Source organism: Mustela lutreola, chromosome 8 (assembly GCF_030435805.1).
Source record: "Mustela lutreola isolate mMusLut2 chromosome 8, mMusLut2.pri, whole genome shotgun sequence".
NCBI classification, from domain to species: Eukaryota; Metazoa; Chordata; class Mammalia; order Carnivora; family Mustelidae; genus Mustela; species Mustela lutreola.
In genome coordinates, this window is record NC_081297.1 from 144,026,636 (window position 1) to 144,036,020 (window position 9,385).

At 42.2% G+C, this 9,385-nt stretch overlaps 1 long non-coding RNA gene across 1 annotated transcript in view; it reads left to right on the forward strand.

Moving 5' to 3' along the window:
• The window catches only part of LOC131839521 (uncharacterized), a 35,374-nt gene extending 27,215 nt beyond the window's left edge, over nucleotides 1–8,159 (forward strand). The window contains exon 4 of the long non-coding RNA XR_009356969.1: nucleotides 6,942–8,159. This is a non-coding gene — a long non-coding RNA (uncharacterized LOC131839521). The remainder of the gene's footprint in view (nucleotides 1–6,941) is intronic.
• The last annotated feature ends 1,226 nt before the right edge of the window (nucleotides 8,160–9,385 follow it).

Genomic DNA, 9,385 nt, shown 5'->3' on the forward strand with positions numbered 1-9,385 from the left:
TTGTACAAACAGTGTAGTCACAGTGAACCACTCTTACCAGTCCTGAAATCCATGTTCCCAGATGCCCGCTAAGGGCCAGCCTCATAAGCAGGCACTTCTAAGGAAAGAAGTCTCAAGCTCATGGTGTTAACTCCCTTCTGCAGAAGACATTAAACCAGCCTCGTACTCCTGGGATAGGCCCCACTTAATCATGACGTATAACCCTTTTTATATATTGTTGAATTCAGTTTCCAGTATTTTGTTCAGGATTTTTGCATCTAAGTTCATAAATGATATTACTCCGTATTTTTCTTTTCTTGTGATGCCCTTGTTTGGTTTTGGTATCTGACTAATACTGGCCTCATACAATGACTGGGAAGTGCTCCTTCCTCTTCCATTTCTTGGAAGGGTTTGTAGAAGACTGGTGTATGAGTTTCCTATTGCTACTGTAAAAAATTACCACAAACTTAGCGGCTTTTTTTTTTAAGGATTTCTTTCTTTCTTTCTTTCTTTGACAGACACCAAGAAAGGGAACACAGGAGAGGGAGAAGCACACTTCCTGCTGAGCAGGGAGCCCGATGTGGGGCTCAATCCCAGGACCCTGGGATACTGACCTGAGCCGAAGTCAGACATTTAACCGCCTGAGCCACCCAGGCACCCCAAACTTATTGGCTTAAAATAACACATATGTATTCTTTTACATTCCTGGAGATTTAAAATCAAAAATGAGTCCAAAGAGCTAACATCAAGGTGTAGCAGCTCTGGTTCCTTCTGGATGCTCTAGGAGAGAATTTATTCCTTTCCTCTTCTAGTTTCTAGAAGCTGCTTATTGCTGTTTCCTCCATTCTCAATGCCAGCCGAGAAGTAGGTTCTCTTTTGGGCTCTGCTTCCTTCCTCACATGGTGCTCTAACTCTGACTCTTCCATCGTCCTCCTCTAAGGACCTTTGGGATAACGTTGGGCCCATTCCAATAATCCAAAATGATCCCACCAACTCAAGATTCTTAATTACATCTGCCATGTGAATTAGCATTCTTAGGCTCTTCAGATTAAGACATGGGTATCTTGGGGCGCTTGGGTGGCTCAGTGGGTTAAAACCTCTGCCTTGGGCTCAGGTCATGATCCCAGCGTCCTGGGATGGAGCCCCGGCATCGGGCTCTCTGCTCAGCGGGGAGCCTGCTTCCTCCTCTCTCTCTGCCTGCCTCTCTGCCTACTTGTGATCTGTCAAATAAATAAATAAATAAATAAAATCTTAAAAAAAAAAAAAAAAAAGACATGGGTATCTTTGGAGAACCATTCTTCAACCTACCACATTGGTTTAATTCTTTGAATGTTTGGTACAATTCACCAATGAAGCTATCTGGGACTGGGCTTTTTTTTGTGGGATTTTTTTTTTAAGATTTTATTTATTTATTTGACAGAGGGAGAGACAGAGATCACAAGTAGGCAGAGAGGCAGGCAGAGAGTGAGAAGTAGGCTCCCCACTGAGCAGAGAGCCCAATGTGGGCCTGGATCCCAGGACCTTGAGATCATGACCTGAGCTGAAGGCAGAGGCTTAACCCAATGAGCCACATAGGTGCACCTGTGGGATGTTTTTATTTTTTTTTATTTTTTTTTTTAAAGATTTTATTTATTTATTTTACAGAGAGAAATCACAAGTAGATGGAGAGGCAGGCAGAGAGAGAGAGAGAGGGAAGCAGGCTCCCTGCTGAGCAGAGAGCCCGATGCGGGGCTCGATCCCAGGACCCTGAGATCATGACCTGAGCCGAAGGCAGCGGCTTAACCCACTGAGCCACCCAGGCGTCCCTGTGGGATGTTTTTAATTATTAATTTGATGTGTTTACTGTTAGAGACCTATTTATAGTTTCAGTTTCTTCTTCAGTCAGTTTTTTTTTTTAAAGATTTTATTTATTTATTTGACAGACAGAGATCACAAGTAGGCAGAGAGGCAGGCAGAGAGGGGGGGTGGGGGGAAGCAGGCCCCCTGCCGAGCGGAGAGCCCGATGCGGGGGCTCCATCCCAGGACCCCGAGATCATGACCCGAGCTGAAGGCAGAGGCTTAACCCACTGAGCCACCCAAGTGCCCCTTCAGTCAGTTTTTTGTGTGTTTTCCTAGAATTTATCCATTTCATTTAAAATCTCTATTTGTTGGAGGAAAGTTGTTCATAATATCCTCCTTTCCCCCCTTCTTTTGTATTCAGCTTCATTAAGGTGTAATCAACAAATAAAATCTTATACATTTAAGGTGTAGAGCTTGACAATCTGATATATGTATACCCTGGGAAACGATTACCACAGGTTAACACATCCGTCACCCCTGAGAGTTGCCCCTTTTGTGTGTGTCCTAAAGACTCTTACAGTCTACACTTCTAGCAGATTTCAATATACAACACGGTGTTTTTAACTGTAGCCACCATGCTATACAGTATATCCCCAGCGTTTATTCATCTTATAACTGAAAGCTTGTGCCCTCTGAGCAGCATTTCCCTATATACTTTCCTTTTATAATCTTTTTTATTTCTCTAAGTTTTGTGTCTATGTCCCCTCTTTTGTTTCTGAATTTTGTAATTTTAATCTCCTCTCCTTTTTCTGGGTCAGTCTAACCAAAAGGTTATTACTTCTGTTGATCTTTTCAAAGAACCAACTTTGAGTTTCATTGATTTTCTCCTTGTTTTTTTTTTCTCTTTTTAAAAAAGATTTTATTTATTTATTTGACAGAGAGATAGAGGGAACACAAGTAGACAGAGCGACAGGTAGAAGGAGAGGGAGAAGCAGGCTCTCCATTGAGCAGAGAGCCCAATGTGGGGCTCAATCCCAGGACCCCGCAATCATGACCTGAGCTGAAGGCAGCCGCTTAATCGACTGAGCCATCCAGGGTCCCCTGTTTTTTTTTTCTCTTCTTTACTTTATTTATTTCTGCTCTAGCATTTATTATTTCCTTCCTGCTTCTCAGTTTGGGTTTAGTGTGCTTTCCCCCCCTACTTTCTTAAGGTGAAAGTTTAGGTTATTTTTTGAGATCTCTTTTTTAAAAAATAGACATTTAAGGGGCCCCTGGGTGGCTCAGTCAGTTAAGCATCTGCCTTCGGCTCAGGTCATGATCCCTGAGTCCTAGGATCGAACCCCCTTAGGCTCCCTGCTCAATGCAGAGCCTGCTTCTCTCTCTCCCTCTGCCTGCCACTGTGCCTACTTGTGATCTCTCCTTGTCAAATAAATACATCTTTAAAAAAAAATAAAAAATAGACATTTGAAAAAATAGACATTATTTATTTATTTAAGAATTTATTTATTTATTTGACAGAGGGAGAGAGAGAGATCAGAAGTAGGCAGAGAGGCAGGCAGAGAGAGAGAGAAGAGGAAGCAGGCGCCCCATGGAGCAGAGAGCCCGACATGGAACTCGATCCCAGGACCCCGAGACCATGACCCAAACCGAAGGCAGAGACCCAACCCACTGAGCCACCCAGGCGCCCCCCAAAATAGACATTTAAAGAAAAAAGACATAAAAAAATAAATTTCCCTCTCAGCACTGCTTTGCCTACATTCTATATGTTTTGGTCCTTGACATTTAAAGGACAATGTTGTGTTGAGGTTAAGGTCACAGTCTCTGGAACTCATACTTCCTGGGTTGAAATTCAGCTCTGCTATTTAGTAACTGCTTGGTCTTAGGCAAAGCTTCATTTGTAAAATAACGTAACAGTAATAGTAAATACCTCATAGAATTGTTGTAAGGGTTCTACCAATATGCATATAAGTATACATAAAGGATACAGAATGATGCACAGAAAACAAAGTTCTCACTAAGTGTAGCTGGTGTTATATATTCAGTGAGTATTTAGTGAATCCCCACTATAGAGCAGGCTCAGTTTTCCGTCAGTGGGGACAGAATGATAAACAAGATGCGGGCACTACCCTCCTAGCATTTGTGTTTCATAAATGGGGAAGACAGGCAGACATACAGCCAGAAAATAAATAAGTAAATAAATAAATTAGGGGAATGTGTTATATTGAGAAATAAAACAGGGTGATGTGCTAGAGATTGGCTGAAGGGCGCCTTTCTGTTGGGAGAGGGAGTTAGGGAAAGTCATATCTAAATGAAATCTGGGTACGCCTGGGTGGCTCAGTGGGTTAAGCCTCTGCCTTCTGCTCAGGTCATGATCCCAGGATCCTGGGATTGAGCCCCACATCCGACTCTCTGCTCAACAGGGAGACTGCTTCCTCCTCTCTCTGCCTGCTGCTCTGCCTACTTGTGATCTCTCTGTCAAATAAATAAATAAAATCTTTATTAAATGAATTAATGAGTGAGTGAGTGACTGAATGAAATCTGTCAGGGACAGAACATGCCAAGGTGAGGGAAGGGCTCATGCCAGAGACTACAACAGGAACAGAGTAGCATGTTTGAGACCTCTCTTGGGGAGCCTGGAGAAGGGGACAGGAGAGAGTGGTGTAAGAATTTATTTATTTATTTATTTAAATTTTTAAAAGATTTTATTTATTTATTTGACAGAGATCACAAGTAGGCGGAGATGCAGGCAGAGAGAGAAAGAAGAGGAAGCAGGCTCCCCACTGAGCAGAGAGCCCGATGCGGGACTCCATCCCAGAACCCTGAGACCATGACCCGAGCCCAAGGCAGAGGTTTAACCCACTGAGCCACCCAGGTGCCCCAGTCTAGGTCTTTTAAATGGCTTCATGAGATTCCAGAGTCTGGCTGTTCCTTAAATTTTAAATACCCTCTTATCTATAGTTGTTTTCCAATTTGTTACTGTTACAAACAATGCCAGCCCTCCAGGTGTATCTTTGTGTGCTCATGGGAGCCTCTAAAATAGACTCCTAGAGGTGAAATTGTTAGGTTGTATTATTTTTTAATTGGAAACAATGTTATTACAAAATAAGAAAGGGACCATGGGATGGAAAATGGGGCCGACACCACAGACACATTCCAGAAGATTCTCACGTGTGGGAAAGTTTAGCCTTGGGGTAGCAAGATGATACTGAATAATAAACTAGAATTATCATTTATTAAGAGCTAATCATGTGCCTGGCTCTCCACTTCCTTACATGCAAATCCATATCTCATCTTCATAAAAATGCTCTGCTATGGAACTATTGGTCTCCCATTATGTTAACGCCCAGGAAAGAGACACTGTGTTAAAATAACTTGCCAACAAAAGTCATGTGGCTCGTGGTATAGTCTGGATTTGCACCTGGGAATCTTGACTCCCTTTTTAAGTGTAAGCCCTGTATCTGGTAGTTGAAGAGCTGGGAGTCTGGAGACACTATTGGTGGGAATGGGTCAAAGGCAGACCAAGAACACAGTGTCTACTTCCTAGGTGAGAATAGCTCTGAGAGCTTTTGTTTGTTTGTTTGTTTTTAATTAAGTATTTATTTATATGACACAGAGAGCACAAGCACAGGGAATGGCAGGCAGAGGACGAGGGAGAAGCAGGCTCCCTGCAGAGCAAGGAGCCTGATGTAGGACTTGATCCCAGGACTCTGGGATCACGACCAGAGTTGAAGGCAGACATTTAACGGACTGAGCCGTCCAGATGCCCAGCTCTGAGAGTTTTGAAATTGATTAGCACCCGTGATGCCTTGAAATTAGTAATTAAAAAAAAATCTACATATATTTATGCATTGTCAGTTGCCTTATAATTAACAGACTCTTTCATTTTTTCCATTTAATATAGCTTTTATTATTTTTATTTTTTTTTATTTTTAAAGATTTTATTTATTTATTTGACAGACAGAGATCACAAGGAGGCAGAGAAGCAGGCAGAGAGAGAGAGGAGGAAGCAGGCTCCCTGCTCAGCAGAGAGCCCGACGCAGGGCTCGATCCCAGGACCCCGAGATCATGACCTGAGCCGAAGGCAGAAGCTTTAACCCACTGAGCCACCCAGACGCCCCTAATGTAGCTTTTAGATGGACATGTTACCCAGGATAAAAACCATATCTCTCCCCGTCCTGCATTAACTGTGGCCCCGTGTCTAAGCTCTTGTGGGTGGGATATTAAGTAGAGATGCTGTCTGGTGGCTTCTAGGAACAGAGAGTAAGAGACTGTGGGTGTCCCCTTTGCCGCCTCCTTCATCTCTCCCCAAACTTCTGCCATGCGCTATAGATCCTATCTTGGTGCTTGAGGACAGAGGCCACCCATTATCAAAGGGGCATGGGCCAGAGAGCTAGCAGCAGCCTGAGCAAGGAATTCAATGTAGCTGAGCTTCTATTCCTGCCCCTAGCTGCATGCATCTAATATTTTCTATTCTATTCTAACTCCTTAAAATGAAAAATTGGGGAAAAAAAAAAAAAACGAAAAATTGCCTGTGACCCACTTGACTTCACAACACACTCATGGGTCACCAGCTCCAGCAGCCCTTGAAAGGCAAGTTCCCAACAAGGCAGGAATACTGGAGAACTAGTTGGGGAAATTGTCTTCCTGTGTTTTGGGTGCTGTTTGCTGCTTTTTAGATCTTACTGGAGGGGGGCACAAGCTGAAGTTCCCCAATCTTTGGCAGAGATAGAAAGATACTCCACTGGTGGTTCATAGTCCAAGTTGTCCAAGAGTTCCAGAGCGTGGAGAGGACTTTCACAGCCGAAAGAAGCCATCTGTTTTGGTATTTCAAACCTGAGCAGCTATAGGGAGTGGCAGGGGAGCTGTAACAAGAGATTAGACTAACTTTCTCCCAGAGGCCATGGGCCTGAAGGCAAAAGCAGGATTAAAGGATGCTGCTTTCCCACCCTATTTCAGGAGGAATGAAGATGGCTGCCATTAGGCTCAACACAGAGGCTCATTTCTAAGAAACCAAAGTACCCAGGCTTAAAAGTTTTATCTAGATGAGATCGTTGGCTGTGGTCATTTGCACTTGAAGCAAATAGCCTGAAAGCCATTTAAGTGTTTGAAAGAATTATATCTGCAAAGAAACCACTAGCTCGGCCTGCAAACATCTGTGACACTCACCCCTTGATTCCATGCAGGACACCAGAAGGAAGAGCTAGCGGCTGTCCCATGAAGTCCACACAGGAACTAATTCTACTGCCAGAGAAGGAAATCTTCCCTGTCCCCACCCAGACACTATGGATTGCAGTAGACCATCATCTGCTGGGTGTTTCATAGCCTTTAATTTTCAGAATGGTCGTTTGGGTGTGTGGGGGGATTATATTGTTCCTACGCCACTGACGTGTATTTAAATGAGAGTTCGACTTTTAGTTTGTAAGTTGCACCGACATCTGGAGCTGGTGGATGGTTACAGACCTTGAGTGGGGTGCAGTGAGATTTGGGGGTTCTCTACTGGGCACAGGTGAGTGTGTTCTATATATGGAAAGAAGGATGTATATAGGGTACCATGGGACATACTGCCCGAACTGGAACACTTCTGTATATTATCTCTTCATATATTAATGTAAGTATGCACGCATGTTTATTTTAATTGTGTTATTGAGGTATAGTCGGCAAATCAAAAAATTGCACATATTTCAGTATACAGATTGAAGAGTTTTGATGTTTGTGTATGTCCATGAAACTGTCTCCACGATGAAGATAAACATATCTGTTCCCCTTCCCAAAACTCCTTGTGTCCCTTGGTAAACTTTCTCTCCTGTCTCTACCTGTACCCCACCTCTCCAGGCAACTACCCATCTATCTCTGTCACCATTTGTGAGCCTGCATTTTTTAGAATATTATGTAAATTTTACATAGATCTATATATAAACACTATACTCTTTTTTGTCTGGCTTCTTTCATGCAGCATAATTGAGATTCATTTTTGTTGTATTCTCAGCAGTTTATTCCTTTATATTGCTGAGCAGTGTTTTTTTCTTACTTTTTTTTTTTCATTTAAATTCAATTAATTAACATATAATGTATTATTGGCTTCAGAGGTTGAGAACAGTGACTCATCAGTCTTGTATAATACCCAGTGCTCGTTACATACATCACGTGCCCTCCTCAATGCCCATCCCCCAGTGACTCCATCCCCCACCCCTCCAGCAACCCTCAGTTTGTTTCCTGTGATTAAGAGTCTCTTGTGGTTTCTCTGATTTTGTCTTGTTTTATTTTTTCCTCTCTCCCCCTATGATCCTGTTTTGTTTCTTAAATTCCACATATGAATGAGATCATATGATCATTGTTTTTCTTTGATTGACTTACTTCGCTTAGCATAATACCCTCTACTTCCATTCCCTCCATTGCAAATAGCAAGATTTCCTATTTTTTTTTTTTGATGGCTGAGTCGTACTCCAGCTGAGTCGCGTTCTACTGTGCGGCTGTACCACAGTTTATCCAGTCACCTGCTGGGGTACCATCCTCCTGTCCAGTTTCCACAGTAAAGCTGCTCTGAATAGTCAGTATTTGTATGGACATTTATTCCTTCTTTTCTCTTTGTAAATACCTCAAGTTTTGGTTTTTCCCTTTTCTTTTGTTATGGTAAAATATACATATCAAAAAATTCACCATTTTAACCATTTTTAAGTGTTTGGTGGCATTAAGTACATTCACATTATTGTGTTCTTGTAGCCATTCCCATAATTTTTCATCATCCCAAATAGAAACTCTGTACCCTTGGGCACCTGGGTGGCTCAGTGGGTTAAAGCCTCTGCCTTTGGCTCAGGTCATGATCCCAGGGTCCTGGGATGGAGCCCAGAATCACCCTATGGGGTTCTCTGCTCAGCAGGGAGCCTGCTTTCCTTCCTCTGTCTCTGCCTGCCTCACTGCCTACTTGTGATCTCTGTTTGTCAAATAAATAAATAAAATCTTAAACAAACAAACCTCTATACCCATTAAATACAAGCAGAACCATACAGTATCTGTCCTTTGTGTCTGGTTTCTTTCCCTAAGCATAATGTTTTCAAGGTTCATCTATGTTGTAGCATGAATTAGTACTTGATTCTTTTTTATGGCTGAATAATACTCCATTGCACATATATTCTACGTTTCGTTTATCTATCAGTTGGTCATGGACAATTGGTCGTTTCCCTCTTTTGGCTATTATGAAAAATGCTGCTATGAATATGGGTGTAGAAGTAATCTGTGTCCCTGCTTTCAATTCTTTTGGGTATGTACCTAGGATAGAATTTCTGGATCATATATTTCTATGTTGAATTTTTTGAGGAATGACCAGTTTTTCTCCCTTTTTTCACTTTTGAGTGAAAAGGAATGCTGTCAATAATTATGTGGGATAACAGTGTAAATCATGACTATCCTGTGCAAATCAAATTGTACAATCATCTTTCATATGCATGGACAAAAGGGTAGGACATGGCAGAGAAAAGTATTGGTTTCCCAATCTATGTTTTCCACTTTCTGTAAAATTTAGGTTTGCACATGACCACTCAGAATGAAGGCCATATTTCCAAGGTTGCCTTGCAGCAATGTGTAACTATGTAAACTACATTCTGGCCAAGGTGATATGTAATGGCGGGTG